The sequence below is a fragment of the Cynocephalus volans genome, chromosome 8 (genome assembly GCF_027409185.1).
Source record: "Cynocephalus volans isolate mCynVol1 chromosome 8, mCynVol1.pri, whole genome shotgun sequence".
Lineage (NCBI taxonomy): Eukaryota > Metazoa > Chordata > Mammalia > Dermoptera > Cynocephalidae > Cynocephalus > Cynocephalus volans.
The window spans coordinates 139,057,514-139,075,117 of record NC_084467.1 but is presented as its reverse complement, the minus strand read 5'-3'; the positions used below and the strand labels follow the sequence as shown (position 1 = coordinate 139,075,117).

The window sequence follows — 17,604 nt, the reverse complement described above, 5'->3', positions numbered from 1 at the left end:
ATAAGAACAATCTCTGTGAGCTAATATGGAGTGATTTCCAGGATAAGTGAATAAATGAGTTGCAAGAAATATATCCGATGCTACCTTTAAAAAAAAGGGGGGGGACTACATCTTTAAAAAAAAAAATACAGAAAGGATAAACAAGAAACTAATGAAATTGGTAACCAACAGTAAGCATGTGAGAATGGGATGGAAGATACAGGGAAGAGGGTGAGACTTTTCTGAGTATCTCATTTATATAGTTTTGACTTTTGAAAAACATACTATTATTTTACATGTGCAAAAACTAAAATTAAGCCAAAAATTATAGGGAAAAAATTCCAATGTCAAATACAAACAGAAACAAATGAAACTTATTACAAATGAAATTGATAACATAACCCCGTGGAAAAAAAAGAATGAACCCAAGTAACTTTTGCACGTAGGACACTGACTATACTTGTACATACTCAGTGGGATACTTTTTAAGGACAAAAATAACTCCAAAAAAATCTTAAATTTCATTCTGTGGATTTTTTTGTTAGTAGTTATATTGTAAAACTTTGTAAACTATATTGTGTGTATGACGGGTCTTCAAAAAGCTCATGGTAATATTATTTTCATTAGTTTCAATAAACTTTTTGATTTCCTGCTTGATTTCTTCTTGGACCCATATGTCATTAAGTAGAATGCTGTTTAATTTCCATGTGTTTGTATAGTTTCCAGAATTTCATTTGTTATTGATTTCTAGATTTAATCCATTAGGGTCTGAGAAAATACATGGGATAATTCCAATTTTTTTTGAATTTTTTGAGACTTGATTGGTGACCTAATATGTGATCTATCCTGGAGAATGATCCATGTGCTGATGAGAAGAATGAATATTCTGAGGTTGGTGGATGGAATGTTCTATAGATATCTGCCAAGTCCAATTGTTCTATAGTACTGTTTAGATCTTGTGTTTCTCTGCTGATTCTTTGCCTAGATGAAAGAATTGTCCATTATTGACAGTGGGGTGTTCAGGTCCCCTGCTATTATAGTATTAGTGTCTATTTCCTTCTTTAGTTCTAACAGAGTTTGTTTTATAAATCTGGCTGCTCCAACATTGGGTGCGTACATATTTATGATTGTTATGTCTTCTTGATGGATCAGTCCTTTTATCATTATGTAGTGTTCCTCATTGTCTCTTTTTATGGTTTTTGGTTTAAAGTCTACTTTGTCAGATATAAGAATAGCTACTCCAGCTCATTTTTCTTTTCTGTTTGCATGGTAAATCTTTTTCCATCCTTTCACTCTTAGTCTATTTGAGTCTTTATGGGTGAGGTGGGTCTCTTGAAGGCACCATATACTTCGGTCCTCCTTTTTAATCCAGTCAGCAAGTCTGTGTCTTTTGATTGGGGAATTTAAGCATTTTACATTAAGAGTTGTTACTGAAAAGTGTTGATTTATTCCTAGCATTTTATTGATTGTTGTTTGGTTGTCTTAGGTGTCTTTTGTTCCTTGCTTTCTGATTTACTGTTTGTTTTCTGTGTTTGTCGGTTCCTTAGGTTGTAGATAGGCTTTTTGTTTGTTTGTTTTATCTTCATGAATGCCATTTTTATTATACTAGTGGGTTTAGATTTTTCATGGGTTTTTATGGCAGTGGTAATTATTTTTCAGGAACCAAACCCAGTATTCCCTTGAGAATTTCTTGTAAGGGTGGTCGTGTGGCAGCGAACTCCTGCAGTTTATGTTTGAGTTAACCAAGGATGTGAAAAATCTCTATAATGAGAACTACAAACCACTGCTGAGAGAAATTAGAGAGGATACAAGAGGATGGAAAGATATCCCATGCTCTTGGATTGGAAGAATCAACATAGTGAAAATGTCCATACTACCCAAAGTGATATACAAATTTAATGCAATCCCCATCAAAATCCCAATGACATTCTTCTCAGAAATGGAAAGAACTATCCAGACATTTAAACGGAATAACAAAAGACCACACATAGCCAAAGCAATGCAGAGCAAAAAAAATAAAGCTGGAGGCATAACACTACCTGACTTTAAACTATACTACAAAGCTATAATAACCAAAACAGTATGGTACTGGCATAAAAACAGACACACTGATCAATGGAATAGAATAGAGAATCCAGAAATCAACCCGCACAGCTACAACCATCTGATCTTTGACAAAGGCACCAAGCCTATTCACTGGGGAAGAGACTGCCTCTTTAGCAAATGGTGCTGGGAGAAATGGATATCCATATGCAGGAGAATGAAACTAGACCCATACCTTTCACCATACACTAAAGTCAACTCAAAATGGATTAAAGAATTAAACATACACCCTGAAACAATAAAACTTCTTAAAGAAAACATAGGAGAGACACTTCAGGAAATAGGACTGGACACAGACTTCATGAATACGACCCCAAAAGCACGGGCAACCAAAGGAAAAATAAACAAATGGGATTATATCAAACTAAAGAGCTTCTGCACAGCAAAAGAAACAACTAACAGAGTTAAAAGACAACCAACAGAGTGGGAGAAAATATTTGCAAAATATACATCTGACAAAGGATTAATATCCAGAATATATAAGGAACTCCAACAACTTTACAAGAAAAAAACAAGCAACCCAATTAAAAAATGGGCAAAAGAGCTAAGTAGGCATTTCTCTAAGGAAGATATACAAATGGCCAACAGACATATGAAAAAATGCTCAACATCACTCAGCATCCGGGAAATGCAAATCAAAATGACACTGAGATCCATCTCACCCCACTTAGGATGGCTAAAATCCAAAAGACTCTCAACGATAAATGCTGGCGAGGTTGTGGAGAAAAAGGAACTCTCATCCATTGTTGGTGGGACTGCAAAATGGTGCAGCCTCTATGGAAAATGGTATGGAGGTTCCTCAAACAATTGCAGATAGATCTACCATACGACCCAGCTATCCCACTGTTGGGAATATACCCAGAGGAATGGAAATCATCAAGTCGAAGGCATACCTGTTCCCCAATGTTCATCGCAGCACTCTTTACAATAGCCAAGAGTTGGAACCAGCCCAAATGCCCATCATCAGATGAGTGGATACGGAAAATGTGGTACATCTACACAATGGAATACTACTCAGCTATAAAAACGAATGAAATACTGCCATTTTCAACAACATGGATGGACCTTGAGAGAATTATATTCAGTGAAGCAAGTCAGGCACAGAAAGAGAAATACCACATGTTCTCACTTATTGGTGGGAGCTAAAAATTAATATATAAATTCACAGACACACACACACACACACACACACACACACACAAAAAAAAAACCGGGCTGGGGGGGAAGAAGATATAACAACCACAATTACTTGAAGTTGATACAACAAGCAAACAGAGGGGACATTGGTGGTGGGGGGTGGGAGGGAGGCGGGAGGGAGGTTTTGGTGAGGGGCAACAATAATCAGCCACAATGTATATCAACAAAATAAAATTTTTCTAAAAAATTAAATAAATAAATAAATAAATAAATAAATTTTTAAAAAATTAAAAATAAAAATCCATGCATTTCCTAATGCTGTCCACTAAAGCAATGACACTCCAGTGGCAAGAAGCATATCTAGCTCCAGATCTTGGTTTCTAAATACCATTTCCCAATAAAAGGAACCAGAGCTCATTGAAGAAATGGCTAATCCCAGGTTTGGAGTAAGGAAGACAGAAGATTATTCAGAAACATCCTATTGTTCCATAGACTAAGGAAGTGCTCAAAGACTGAAAGAAACAGAAAGACACAAAAGCCAGCTTGAAGGAGCTCTCATTGGCCAAATAGGAGTCAATTTGAACATCAAAAAGGGTTAACAATAATGGACTGTCATATACTGAATAAAAGTAATTTATGAGTTCATAGTGATATTAAAACAAAAAAAGGTAGGGGAAGGGGAGATACTTCTTTACAGAAGAATGACATCTAATAAATGTAAAATGAATGATAGACTTATAAAAGTCACTACCTTTGAATCACCAATATAAGAACTGATTCAGGCAAAATCATTAATGGTTGTTAAACCATTGAGTAAAAGGTTCTTGGCAAACAGGATATTTAGAGTCTCATAATATCACCCCACAGATTACTTATTAATTGCAACAAAGACCTTGCAACAAAGTCTGGCAGACACCATCTTAACCAAGCTATCAAACTTAACATCACCAATCACCAAATTGATAAAATGACATAAAGTATTTTCCGATGTGATACCCTGAGAACACAATATTAATTATGCAGTATTCTTGCCAAAAATGTTTAACTTGAATATAATCAAGAGAAAAGGACCAGAGAAATCCAAATTATTAGACAAATCATAAAACAACTGGCAAACTACTGAAAAATGTCAATAACATGAAGACAAAAAATGTTGAAGGAACCATCCTAGATTAAACGATGACTAAATATAATGTGTGGTCTTTCCTTTGATCCTGGTGTAGAGGCCATTATTAGAACTACTGGGAAAATTTGAGTCTCAACTCTGTGCTAGAAAATATTGTACCAACATTAAACTTCTTGAAGGTGGTAATGGCGTGGAGGTTATGTAGGAGAATGTTTTGCTCTTAGGAGAATAATGTGAAATATTTAGAGAGGGCTGAACTGTCATGATGTTTGCAACTTGCTTGCACAAGTTCAGCATTAAATGAAAGAAATTTAAAAAGGAAGGAAGGAAGGAAGGAAGGAAGGAAGGAAGGAAGGAAGGAAGGAAGGAAGGAAGGAAGGAAGGAAGGAAGGAAGGAGTCATGGGAAGATAGAGGTGTTTGAGACCCTTAAAAGAGTAAAAATGCTTAGATTTTATTGGCAATTCAGCTGTTCCTTCAGGGAGGGAAAGCTGCTGAGATTATCAGCAGCAGGGACCCCCTGAGAGCACGAACTTGGCCTTGACAGGAGTAAATGAAGAGACATGAACAGCAGTACTTCCTCCATATCTGGCATTGTCAGCAAATGGGATTTGATTCAACCCAATCCATAACGGCTTTTGTTCTTCTTCTTCTTTTTTTTTTTTTTTTCAAGACACAGACCCAAGCTGGGTTTTATTGAAATGCCAGGAGCAGGCACATGTCAAGGTAGCTCAGGAAGGGAGGAAGGTGGTGCAGGTTGTGTGAGGTGGCAGGAGTGGCAGGCCCCAAGTCCATGACTCTGGCATCCCCTCTCTGCCAGGAGATGTGTGGGCACAACTATGTCCCCACAAAATGCATGCTCAGGCCTGCATGGCCCCTGCCCCCTGGACTATTGAGGCTCCAAGGAGAGGAACTGGAAGCACTAAGTTTTCTCCCTTGAGGGAGGGAGGAAAGAAGGGGAGAATGCAGGAAATGGGGAGGTAGAGCTGGGGATGAGGGTGGCCAAGGAAGGCGCTCCTTCTCCTCTTGGGTGTCTGTACCCGACCTGTGGTCCTGGGCAGTGGAGGGGAGCAGCACTGAAGAGGGAGGCGGAGGGCCCGGCCCTCAGCGAGCCAGAGTCCCCAGCCTGTGGGGGCTTGAGTCAGCCCTAAATAGAGGGCAAAAGTTCAAGGACATCAAAGACGCAGGCGGTTCCCAAGTGACCTAGTCCTCAAAGCTGGGGGACTTGCCTTCCTGGGACAAGGAGGAGAAAGACAGGAGGATCCATCCCCAGTAAGGGGGCGGGGGGCACGAGCAGAGGATGACCTCCCCCCACTTGGTCTCACTAGGTCAGTTCCACATTATTGGCGCGGTCCAGCACACGGGAGCCACGGGCACTGCTCCCCAGCTGGAAACGGCTCTCATAGAGAGTGGGGCAGAGATGCCAGCGGTTGGCCCGGTAGATGCCCAGGTAGGTGTAGACATCAGGCTTGTAGGTAAGCAAGCACTTAATGCCTGCTGCACGGATGGCTGAATCTGCCTCCAGTACACCTAAGCGGTCCGTGAAGTCATCCGTGTAAACACAGATGACCTGGCGCCCACCCTCTTTGGCCCCGGGGACTCACCTTGGCCACCTAAAGCCGGCCCTCAACCACGGCCCGGGCAATGCCAGCCCAGGCGTGGTCCAGCTTGAAGCCAGGTGCCAGGTGCATTAGCCACTTGCCCGAGAGCACGTGGTGAGTGATGGCCAGTTGGCGCAGGGTACCTGGTGTGATGGGCCGCCCACTGGTCTGCAGAGCCTCCCAGGCTGCCTGCAGACCCTGCACGTCGCCCGAGTTGGGGATGTAACCCTGCCCATAGGCTGCGATCCAGCCCACAGGCTCAGAGTTGGGTGAACCCGGGTCCCCATAGCGAGTAACTTGGGATGGTGGGTACTTGGCCAACCGGGAATCCAGCTCAGTGGCAGGCGTGGTGCGGGCATCAAACACCAGCCAAGGGTCCATGTCGGCTGCCATGGCCTCCGCAGCCAGATGCTCAGCAGTGAAGCCATCCTCACGGCCGCCTGGAGAGTCCTCCTCCTCCAGCTCCTCACCTGGCTCCATCCTGCTCCGGCCTTCGCTGCGTTCGGCGCCGGCCCAGCCCCGGGCCGGCTCCGCTCCTGCCGGGGATCCGCGCCGCTGCCTTCGCGCCCCGTCCCCGCCACGGCCGCCGCCGCAGCCGCCATCTTCGCTTTTGTTCTTCTTATATAAAGTTTTGGACATCACTGCTGCTCCAAAAGTAACAATTAAATCTTTAAGGGAGAAAATGTTCAGGAATGTTCAAGAGAAAAAAATAAATTGTTAAACAAAGCAAAGTGGAAATCCACATAGACAGAGAACAAACTTCTGTCCAACAGCAAGTAACTTGACACTGTAACTTAAGTCATAAGGTACAGAAAAATAGGGGATAGAGGTGTGTGACTAATATTTGAAGATCTTATTTTGTAAAATAGGTATTTGAATTAAAACTAGCCTTATTAAAAACATTATTCAAAAACTAGAGGGGATAACAATAACCAAATGGATCTACTTTCAAGTCTCTTCCTGAAATTGGATGAGAACCAGCTTCTCTCTTCACAACAAGGTCTACGAGGGAGGGAGACCCACAGGCCCACCTGGCCATTCCGATACCTGGCGAGAGAGAGGTGATGTATGAAGCTGACAGGGAGCACCTTAGGACAAAGAAAGGGTAAAAAGGAGCACTGAGCAACTCCAGGAGGTGGGAAAGTGGTCCGGAAAGCAGCGTGAAAGAGGGCCACAGGCTCCATCGGGCTTGCGATTGTGCAGAGCAGCACAGCATGTCAGCGAAAATCACATCCATTGTGACACACAGCCACAAGCCACCAACATCCAGTAATAGCCATAAAGAGCACTATGAGAGGCAAACCACTGACCCCATGATAGTTCTGAAGCACACATAGAGCAATTCCTGAAACTGAGAATCAGACTTAAGGCACCATATTCTTCACTCATGTATTACAAGTAAGAGTAAATATAAACGAAACAAAAAAACCTCCTTGACTACAATGTCAGCTAAAAGTTACGAGAATTCTATATTACTCCTACATTTTTTAGAAATAGTGTAGGAGAACTTACATAGCATCGACTTCTTTCCTTCATTGTTGTTTCTTCGACAGGACTTAAAATTCTCCTAATCCTTCTGACAAAGTGTGTCTTATTGTACGAGGCACATTTTCCTGGTATACAGATTAAGCAGCTCCAAAACTTGCCTAAGCATCCACTTCTGACAAACATCCTTACAAATTAGCTGCTTGGAGTTTGCAGAGATACGTGTCTAATTAACTAGAGAAGCACAGACTAAAATACTCTCTTTATTGAGTTAAACAAATTTCTACACAGTTACTATGCCGAGTTGTTAAGATTAGTTTTGTTCTCAGGCTCCCGAGGAAATGAACAAATCCTCCAGCTGTGGGGGGAGGGAGGCGCATCCCCACCGGTCTCTGATGTGCAAGACCATCTCTCCTGCACCTGCCCCAGAGGAAGAAGAGTGCAGCGGCCCCCCCCAGCCCACTGCGGGAGGCTGGCACCCCCCACTGAAGACGAAACTGCCTGATCGCTCCTTTCCCCTTGCAAAGGGCAAACACACAGAAATCCACTTCTAACTGCTGCCTTTTAATCCTTCTGACAAACATGTGTTTCCGTTTGAATACATAATAACGAAAACATGTGGGCTCTGGGCTGTTCAGAGGGCTGGAGAGAGAGACAGCAAAGGCCCAGATGCAAGCTCTCTGGAGGAAACATGAGGCTCGTGTTAAGAGCTCTATTTTCAGAGCCCTGTATAACAATGCAACAGGGAGGTGCTTGTCCTGCACAAGATTCCACAAGCAACTAACTGCACAGAAAAACCTCTACAGCTGAGGTGGATTTTTCCATCGTGCTAGGAAACCGAGAACCCAGAATGTGTGAACCCCTTCGGAGAAGCTGGGGCACCCTGGCCCTTCTGTCAAGCCTGAAAGCTCCTTCCAGTCTTGGTGGAACATGAGTCTTGGGTCTGTCCTTTTTCCAATCAGACCAGGAAAGGCGCCCAGAAAGGTAAAAGACCTATAGCTAATGGATTCCCTGAAGAAAACAAATGATGTGAACAGACAGCTGGACACTGGGAGAGGTGACCTGCAAGTGATTTAGTCACTAATCAAACCGGAAAATCACTCTTTCTGAAAACACAGGCATGGTGCTGTGGTCTGGATGACTCTCCCCAAAACTCATATCTTGAAACTTAATTGTCAATATGACAGTATTAAGAGGTGGGGCCTTTAGGAGGTGATTAAGTCTCAGGGTGGAGCTTTCAAGGATGGGATCAGTGACCTTATAAAGAGGTTCAAGGCAGTGCCCTACCCGCTCAGGTCCCTTCTGCTATTTGAGGACGCAGTAACAAGGCTCCATCTATGGAGTGAAGACCAAGCTGTTACCAGACACCAAATCTGCTGGCACTTTGATCTCGGACTTCCCAGCCTCTAAATCTGTGAGAAACAAATTTCTATTGCTTATAAACTACCCAGGCGAAAGTGTTTTGTTATAGCGGCTCAGACAGGCTAAGGCACATGCGCTGGCTGGGAGACCCTGCTCCTGGGAGGTGAAGACCATTCCACCCTTGCTCAGTTCTCCCAACCACGGTGGATTCACACTTAACTCCGCTCCCTCTCTCTTTCCAGTCTCTCTGGTTCAGGCTAAGAGTATAAGAAGAGCTCAGCTTTTGAGCTATATTTACTTTTCTTTGAAGGTCATGTTGGGACAATGACTTACCTTCACCTCTAAAGAGCACCAGTACCTTCCAACCACTAAGAGGTCTTCCTCTTCCTCCTTTAGAGGGGCTTTGGCCCTGATACAACTTCAGTGCTCATAGTTGTTCCCCCCTCTGGCCATCAGTTCTTGCTTGCTTTCTTTAGAGCTAGTAACTGAAATGGAAGAGCTGGTAGAAACTGGTGCAATATCCACCGTGGCCTCGGAAGAAAGTGTGGCCATTTCTCACCCTAACACTGCCCATGTGCTTTCCTTCTGATTCTGCTTCTAGTTCCTATTTCCCCTTTATCCTCTTATCTAGTTGTGCAAGTTAGCAAAGGCCCATGAGTCTTGCATTCAAAAGCAAATTAAGACAAAGGTAAACACATACTGGAAATGTGATCAACAGCATGTGCAGGGATCTCGTTGGCCAATGAAGTTCTGAGTTAAAAAATGCATTGTCACCGTTGCGTGGAAGCACATAGAGCAGACCAATAAATAAACATGTCCGTAGGATGACATAGCTTACTGCTTAGCTGTGGACCAAAAAAAAAAAAAAAAATTGAGATTTATCTGGCAATGCCTAAATACACTGACATTTCTCTGTGTCCCAGGGGTCAGTTTTCATTCTGAAGACTTGGCTCTTAAACTCATAGCCAACTTGAAATAATTAGAACTGGCTCGTTTATTTTTACAAGTCCTGCTGAGGTTGTTAGGGCTAAACTCACATGGGTGAGTGTGGGGCCACTGGAACCATATTAAAGATACAAACTGAATCTCTCAGCAGATGGAACACAGATATTGAGAACATGGGACTCACGATCACTCCCATTCAGGCTAAACCTCAAGGAATGTTCTCAGCTTCCCTGCACCCTGGAAAGTCTAGATCTCTGACACTATAGAACAACAGGACTGTAATCAGTGGGGCAAGAAGATGGTAACTTTGGGCAGCAATTGATCTTTGCTGTCTGAGAACCTGCAAAATTCATTCTCCAGAGGCTCAAGGGAAAGATGATGGAATGAATATCAAAGTTAGTCACCATCTGGATAATTATCACCATGACTAGTGAGTTGGCAAAAGTGGATTTTCCAACTCAAGGCTTTGAACACCAAACTACCCTCTTAAGTGCCTCTTGTTTTTATCCATCAAGGAGGACTTATTGGTGTCCAAAATAAAGAGCTCCACCTAAAATAAAATTCCACTTGTGGAAGCAAGTAGTAAAGTTCATTTTAAAGGAAGGTCATGTCGTCAAGTCCCCTGACTTCTGTGTCTGTTCTCAGGGAAAGCCTCACCAGCAGCAGGTCTGCCAAAGGAGAGATGCTCAACCACTAGGCAGAGTATACCAACGGGTTCCCGCTTCCTGGTTACCAGGTGGAGTTCTAGCTAAAGATCTGGAACCCATCTACCAGGTGGAAACTAGATATAGATGTGGTTTAAGGACACAGATGTGGATTGGGGGGCTGGAAATTTCTCCCAACAAACGCCTTTCTCTAGGTCCTACCAAGTCGGCTAGTTGCAATTCTTCCTAATGAACAAAGAAATCAGAAAAATTCACTTCTCGTGAAACCACCAAAATAAATGTTTATACCCCCTCAACATCTCTCCTCAGTATGCCCCATTTCATCCCAGAAACAATCATAGACATGACATACCTGAAGCCTGGGTAAGTGATGTAGAAAGAAATATTTGATTCTGGAAATGCAAGCAACCAGCCAATTTCATTCCTAAAGGGCAGGATTTTTCCCTAATGGTAAAATTCACTGATGGACCAGTTAACAGTTCATTCAAAAGCCTATTACCGTCTTATTAAAATTGAGATGAACTTAATTAAACATATTACAAAGGAGCCATTTCTTGATACTTTCAATTCTCAGCTTTATTTTTCTTCTCTTTGTGTTAAGAACCTCTCAACTTTTATGTCATGCACTATCCCATTCTGAGCTAAGTTAGGCATTATTTTTATATCCCCTGTTATGTAAAAGAAGGCCGAGGATGAAAGGTTATGACTTGCTCAAGTCATGCATATTGTAGATGCTATGGATTGGATGTCACCCCCAAACTCGTTGAAGCTTGAGCCCCACTGTGACAGTGTTAAGAGGTTGGGAAATCCTACTATGGTAATTGAAAGATGGGGCCTTGAAGAGGTGCTTAGGTTGTGAGGACTATGCCCTAGTGAGTGGATTCATCTACTGATGGTTTAATGGTGGTCATGCCTGTGGTTCTGATGGCTTTAAAAGCAGAGCACACGAGAAGCTCTCTCTTGCTCCGCCACCTGCCATGTGAGACCCTGCGTTGCTGTGTAGAGTCATCACCAACAAGGCCCTCGTCAGATGTGTTCCCTGGACTTTGGGCTTCCTAGCCTCTGAAACTGTAAGTAATATTGTTTCTCTACAAATGACTCAATTTCAGGTGTTTCTGTTATAAGCAACAGAAACAGACTGATACAGTAGGTGTTGGAGCCTGGACTTTTCCTTCAGGCCTTCTGACCCCCCAAACACAGTCTCCCTCACCACGCTTGCCCCACAGAGAGAGGAAGCCCGGGAAGCACGTGTCAAATTGGTAGGACTTCTCTACCTTGTCAAGGGTATTAATCAACATGACCAATATGATCACCTCAGAATGAACGGATGTAAATGTCCGAGCAGGAAACAAAACAAGGAAAGTGGGAAGATTCCTCAATCTCCTGTAAGCTTTGCTTAGGTTTACTTCAGCATAATTTTCCTTGGAGTTAAAACCCTTGGCATTCTATGAAAATATCAACAGCAGTGTCTGAGACAAGACAAATATGTTTCTCATTTGTCTAAGTACATTTTTTTCCTGTTTTTTTCTCCTCCGTCTCTTGTATATTCTTCTTCCCACTTCTTTTCACCCACTTTTAATTTCCCCTTTTCTCGTTCTTACCAGATTTTCCAATTCCATTAAGTTCTTTATTTTGTGGATATGCCCTGAAGACATGGAGTTACTAGTTAAATGTTCCTCCCTGGTCAAGAACGGAAGCTCGATACTAAAGAGGACACGGCAGGACCCAGGAACACTTTCTCCAGGAGCCCTGAACCTCTCCAAACTCCTAATGCCTCAGGTTAGATTAGACACACCATACCTGTAATGATTTGTCAATACCTGCTCCTACTTAGAGCATTGCACTTGCTCAGGTATTATAATTAACTATTTCTTTCTCCATTACCAGCCTCTCTTCCCTGAGAACAGGGACTGTCCCACTACCTAAAGAGTTTACCATACAAAATAGGCACTTGTCATGGGTTTGATGAATGAATGAATGAACAATTTCAGGGGGACTTTTTCCAACCCCAATGCCTACAAGGCTGAGCATAGATAACATGAAGCAGTGACATGGGCCGTGGATGAGCCACCAGTAAGAGAAGAGGACTGTTAAGAATGGGCACAGGCAGGCCCTGTCTGATTGTTGCCATGCTGAAATGTGTGCCCAGAAATGCTACATTTTCCAATTGTTTCAAGAGAAGCCAGCTATCAGGGTTGTAGAGATTAAAAGTCTATTTATAACCTACAAAAACGTTTAGGGTAAAATGCCATGAAAATATTCCAAACTGGCAGGTTCTCTCTAGAAACCACGGACCCAACACAGAGATCACATTATTTCAGCTCTTAACAGCGAAGGCCCATCCATCTACACATGCTCAGGGCACATAGTTCAGTAATTAAATGTTTCAGATATGGCTGGAAGAATAGCAATCATATCACTTCCCTGCTTTCGCAAACACAGAAAGCATTTCTGATGAGACAGGGAGGACAAACACGCACAGGTTGAGCAATAATTCTCTCAACCAGTCTAATATTGATAGAATTGGAAAAAAGTAATGCGGGCACCATGGAATGAGTTTAAGTGTACACCTCCCACAAGTACCACATATACCTTCTCTGTCCCTCTCGATTTGCCTATTCTGTACCTTTCATATAAATGGAATCATACATTTGTGGCCTTTCATTCCTGGTTTCTCTCAGACAGCATAATGTTCTCAAGATTCATCCATGTTATAGCATGTATCAGTATTTCACTTCTTTTTATGCCTAAATAATATTCCATTGTACGGATATACCACATTTTGTTGTCCACTTATCAGTTAATGGACATTTGGGTGTTTTCACTCTTCAATTATTATAAAAAATGCTGCTGTGAACACTCACAGACAAGTTTTTGTGCGGACATATATTTTCATTTCCCTTGAGTATTACTGCCGAAATTTTAAATATTATGGAAAAAGAAGAAAATATCTTTTATTTTATTTTTTTACCATTTATGGAGAACTGACTATGTTCCAGGCACTAAGCTGGACACTTCTTTAATCTTTAACATAATTATCAAGTAGATACTATTATCTCCATTTTATAGATGAGGAATCTGAGGCTCAGAGACTCTCTCCCAAAGCTTGTTCTCTTTTCACTTGTACTTCATTCCTGATATATAATTTTCTTAATTTTTGAAATTCTCAGTTTTCTGTTCCAATGCAGCAGAGAGGGATTCTTTATGAATATCTTGATTGGACATGACACGGGTAGATGCAAGGACCCCTGTTGTGAGCATGCAAGAACAGTCAGGTCTTGGCAGAGTTGCTGGGCAGCAAAGCTGGAACAGGACAAGGATGAGCAAACCTTGAGGAGAAGCCCAGCACTCCCTAAGGGTCAGACTGGATGGACGCCACCATGTAAACAGCCGGTCCTCAAGCCTGGCAGGGCAATGCTACGGCAAAACGTGGAATCTATGAAGCATGAGGTCATGGTAAGCTGGAGCCAGTGTGACCACAGAGAAAGTCACAGCCCAAGGACTGCACTTGCTAAATGAAGCAATCCCCGACAGGGAGGGCCTCACCACCAGGAGCTGCTCTGTGTGAGGAGAACTGGCTGAACCACAGTGACAATGGAAAGGCAAAGCAGTCCCTCAGATCAAGGGTCAGGAGAGAATTAAAGGTAGTGTCCGTGCTTTGAGCAGAGAGGTTTGCTTTGATTTGCTCCTTTCTGGAAACAACTGCAGTAAAAAATAACAGTAAATATTTTAGTTACCCATTGATCCTGAGTTACCTGACACTACTATTTAACTAACTATGTCCTTAATCAGATAAAAAGCATAAAGTCAGGAGATACACTCTTCTATCAACTAGCTTTATAACTTTAACAAGTTTACATGAACTCTCTGTGCCTTGTCTTTTCCATCTGTATAATGGGTCAATAATATCTGCTGTGTCTGCCTAGCTCAGTGGGTTATTGTGAGGAGCCAAGAGCATGTGAAGGAGCTTTCATGAACACTTTCCTTGAAAGTTGGCCTTTCTCTGGCTGTCCCCAATACACACACCCCCTCATATAAGAAATAACAGCCTGCTGAATCAGTTCTTAAGACACAGTTGACAAAGTTCAACACACACACTTAAGGCAAACAAACCAGAATTACCACAGTCTACCTTTAAAAAATATATATATATATATAGACACACACACACACACACACACACACACACACACACACACATGCCCATTTAAACACAGAGAAAATGAAGACTAGTACGGCAAAGACTGCTGGTTATCTCGATATCAGTTCTCCTTTTCTTGCCTGGTAATAGAATATTTACTGAGTCTATGACCACCCAGTTTCAAGTGCAGACGGTGAGCTCCTTGACAGCAGGGATATTAGTCTGTTTTGTTCATTCCTCCATCCCTAGCACTTCACAGTGCCTGGCAGGTAATATGTGCTCGACAAATATTTGTTGAGTGGTTCCTTTCTTATCAAATAAGGACTATGAAAACACCTGCACAGTCTCTCAGTTGGACAGATGCCGGCTACACACCTCTGTGCACCTACTATGTGCCAGGAATCATGGCACCTCTGGAAAACAACACCTTGTCACTGATGTTAAGGTGCACCCAGTTTCTCATAGTTGAATGGGAAATACAAGTGCATAAATAAATAACTGTAATTCTGTGTGATGTCAACAATGGTATTCATATGACAAGGTCTCCAAGCGCTAGAGAGGAAGGAACAGCTGGAAAGGGGTGTGGGGGTCAGGGGAGGAGGGAGCTAGGGAGGTTTCTGGAAGAATGAGAAGTCTGAACTAGGATTTGAAGAATGAGTAGGTATTTAGGGGGAGGGGAAGGTAGAAAGAAGAATAATCCAGAAGGAGGAGCAACATGTGTGGAGGCAGAGGTTATAAAAGAGTGTGATGTGTTTGTGGAACTCCATGTACATCTGTTGGGCTAGGAGGTTGGTCAAGGGGGTGAGGTGGCTGCGGAAGGCCTGGGCGACGCTGCTGTTGGGGATGGGTAGGTACAGGAAGCAGGGAAGAGGTGTGCCCCACTTACCCAGGTCTCTAGCATCGTGTCCTGCTTGAGAAAATAAACTGGTGAATAATTCTCTGAAATAATATATTTTCCCAGATTGTGATAGGTCTTGGCTTTAGCACTAATTTATTCTTTGAATTCCTCAAAGGAAATGCTGAAAATACATATGGAGTACTGGCCTACTTTATTCCATTATCATACACAGCTGCCACATAGGCTGGGTTTTCTGGGCAAGGTGTGATTTCCAACATTCCGACCCATTTTCCTCAGAACTGTATTTGTACCTCTACCTTACAGCTAGATAACAGGATAAGTTCTGGTGTCCTACAGCACTGTAGGGTGTCTGTAGTTAATTGTTTATTATGTATTTACAAATAACTAGAAGAGAGAATATTGAATATTCCCAACACAAAGAAACGATAAATGTTTGAGGTGATGGATATGCGAATTACCTAGATTTGATTATTACACATTGTATACATGAATCAAAATACCCCATTCTACCCCACAGATTAAAAAAACACTGTGTCTGGTACATAGTAAACACTTAGCATGTGCTTGTGGGATGGCTAAGTGAACAGATAAATGTTTCGATAAATTAATGACAAAATGGTGACTATATTCAAAAGAAGCAACAAATCTATACCAGAATAATACTAACCCCATATAAAGCATTTTAATTTTTTTAAAAGCCACTAAATTTTTTCTTGCTACAGTGCTTGTTTCTTCACTGAAAAAGCTGGACTAGAAACATGAACAGAAAGAAAAATCACCCAATTTGCGAAGCAAACTAAAGACTGTTTTCCCAGAGAGTCACCCAGAATGAGAACTTGGCTCCGGCTAATGAAAAACTTCAGTCCAGTTCATCGCTGTTACCCAGTACCTGTTGCCCTGGCTCCAGTAACAACACGCCCAGCCAGCTCAGGAGGAAGAGGGAAAATATTTGTCTTGAATCTACCTGCTTTGAAAAGTTTTAAGTCTGGTTTTCCCATATCACTTCACTTGTGGTTTCTCTACATGGTGGGGGCCAGGTGGGAAGACCACTGTCTGGCAGGTGTTAGATACCTGTTCATATCCTATACTCATGCCCATGTGCAAGTTGAAGAAATATTTTTGAGGAGTTTTGAGTTATTTTAGTTGTGGTGTCCAGGCAAACTGGAGACTATTCTGATGGTATTTTTGTTTTTCCATCTCTACTGTGGAAAACTACTGTCAGAGGGAAGGAACACCGTGTGCTTCAACATGTCCAGGGTCCGTGTGGCTTTGTAACATGCTCCTGGGGAGGGGTGCATGCACAAATACAGTCTAGACACACTTCGCTACTGCAGTTACTACTCACTGTAGTAGCTCTGCAGAGAAGGGGGTGGCCAGAGCAAACCTCAGCTGAGCGCGCACTCGCAGCCAGGCACCAGACTAGTCCTCTGTCACATCTCACTTAATCCTCAAGACAACCATAGGAGGCAGTGTGCTTACTATCCCTCTTACACAGATGAGGAAAATGAGGTCCTGAGAGGTGACAGCATGCCCGGCGTCTCAGAAGCAGTAGGAGTTAGAGTCAGCCTTGAATCACACAGATGCACTCACATGACTGCCCCATCAACCACTATGTCAAGGGTCTTATTTTGAAACTGTACTTTGGAGTGAGGTTTAAAACAAAAGGAGACATTTTAAAGAGGGTAGAGGGTAAATTGTAATTCTGTGTTCACAGTGCTGGGTCTGTCAGCAGGCTTTATGTTATCAGCAATATTGCCACTGCCACAGGGCATTGAAGTTACTTTAGAGCTCCCATGGGTCACTGGCTGTCTTCATGTCTCAGGAACAAACAGTCAACCAAGAGCTCATAATTTAGAATAATGTTGTAAGAGCAAATGGCACTATTGACTGCTCTCTTGTTTCTCAAAACTTTCCCTTAACTTGGTTATTTCCTTTCACACAGATAAGTTTAAGGACCTTTGCCCTTGCTGTGAATGGAGAAATGGGATTTAGAGAAAGGATGACCGAGATGCTAGCTTTTTAAAAGCCTGCTCTAGAGTTCATCTGATGACTTTGGCAGGTTGGACAAGGATCCTGGGCCCTAGACTTCCAAGGTGCTGAAGACTTCCCTGACCTCCCCAAATGGGTGAAATCCCTGGTTATATGATCTTTTGGTACCATGTACCTCTTCTCTCTAGTATGTGTCAGAGTTGCAATTCTGCAT

General features: G+C 42.6%; 2 pseudogenes; both read right to left on the bottom strand.

The window, feature by feature from the left end:
- LOC134384956 (procollagen galactosyltransferase 2-like) overlaps positions 1-17,604 on the bottom strand; it is a 162,983-nt pseudogene that overhangs the window by 106,900 nt on the left and 38,479 nt on the right.
- On the bottom strand, positions 5,668-6,546 carry LOC134384834 (UPF0696 protein C11orf68-like; annotated as a pseudogene).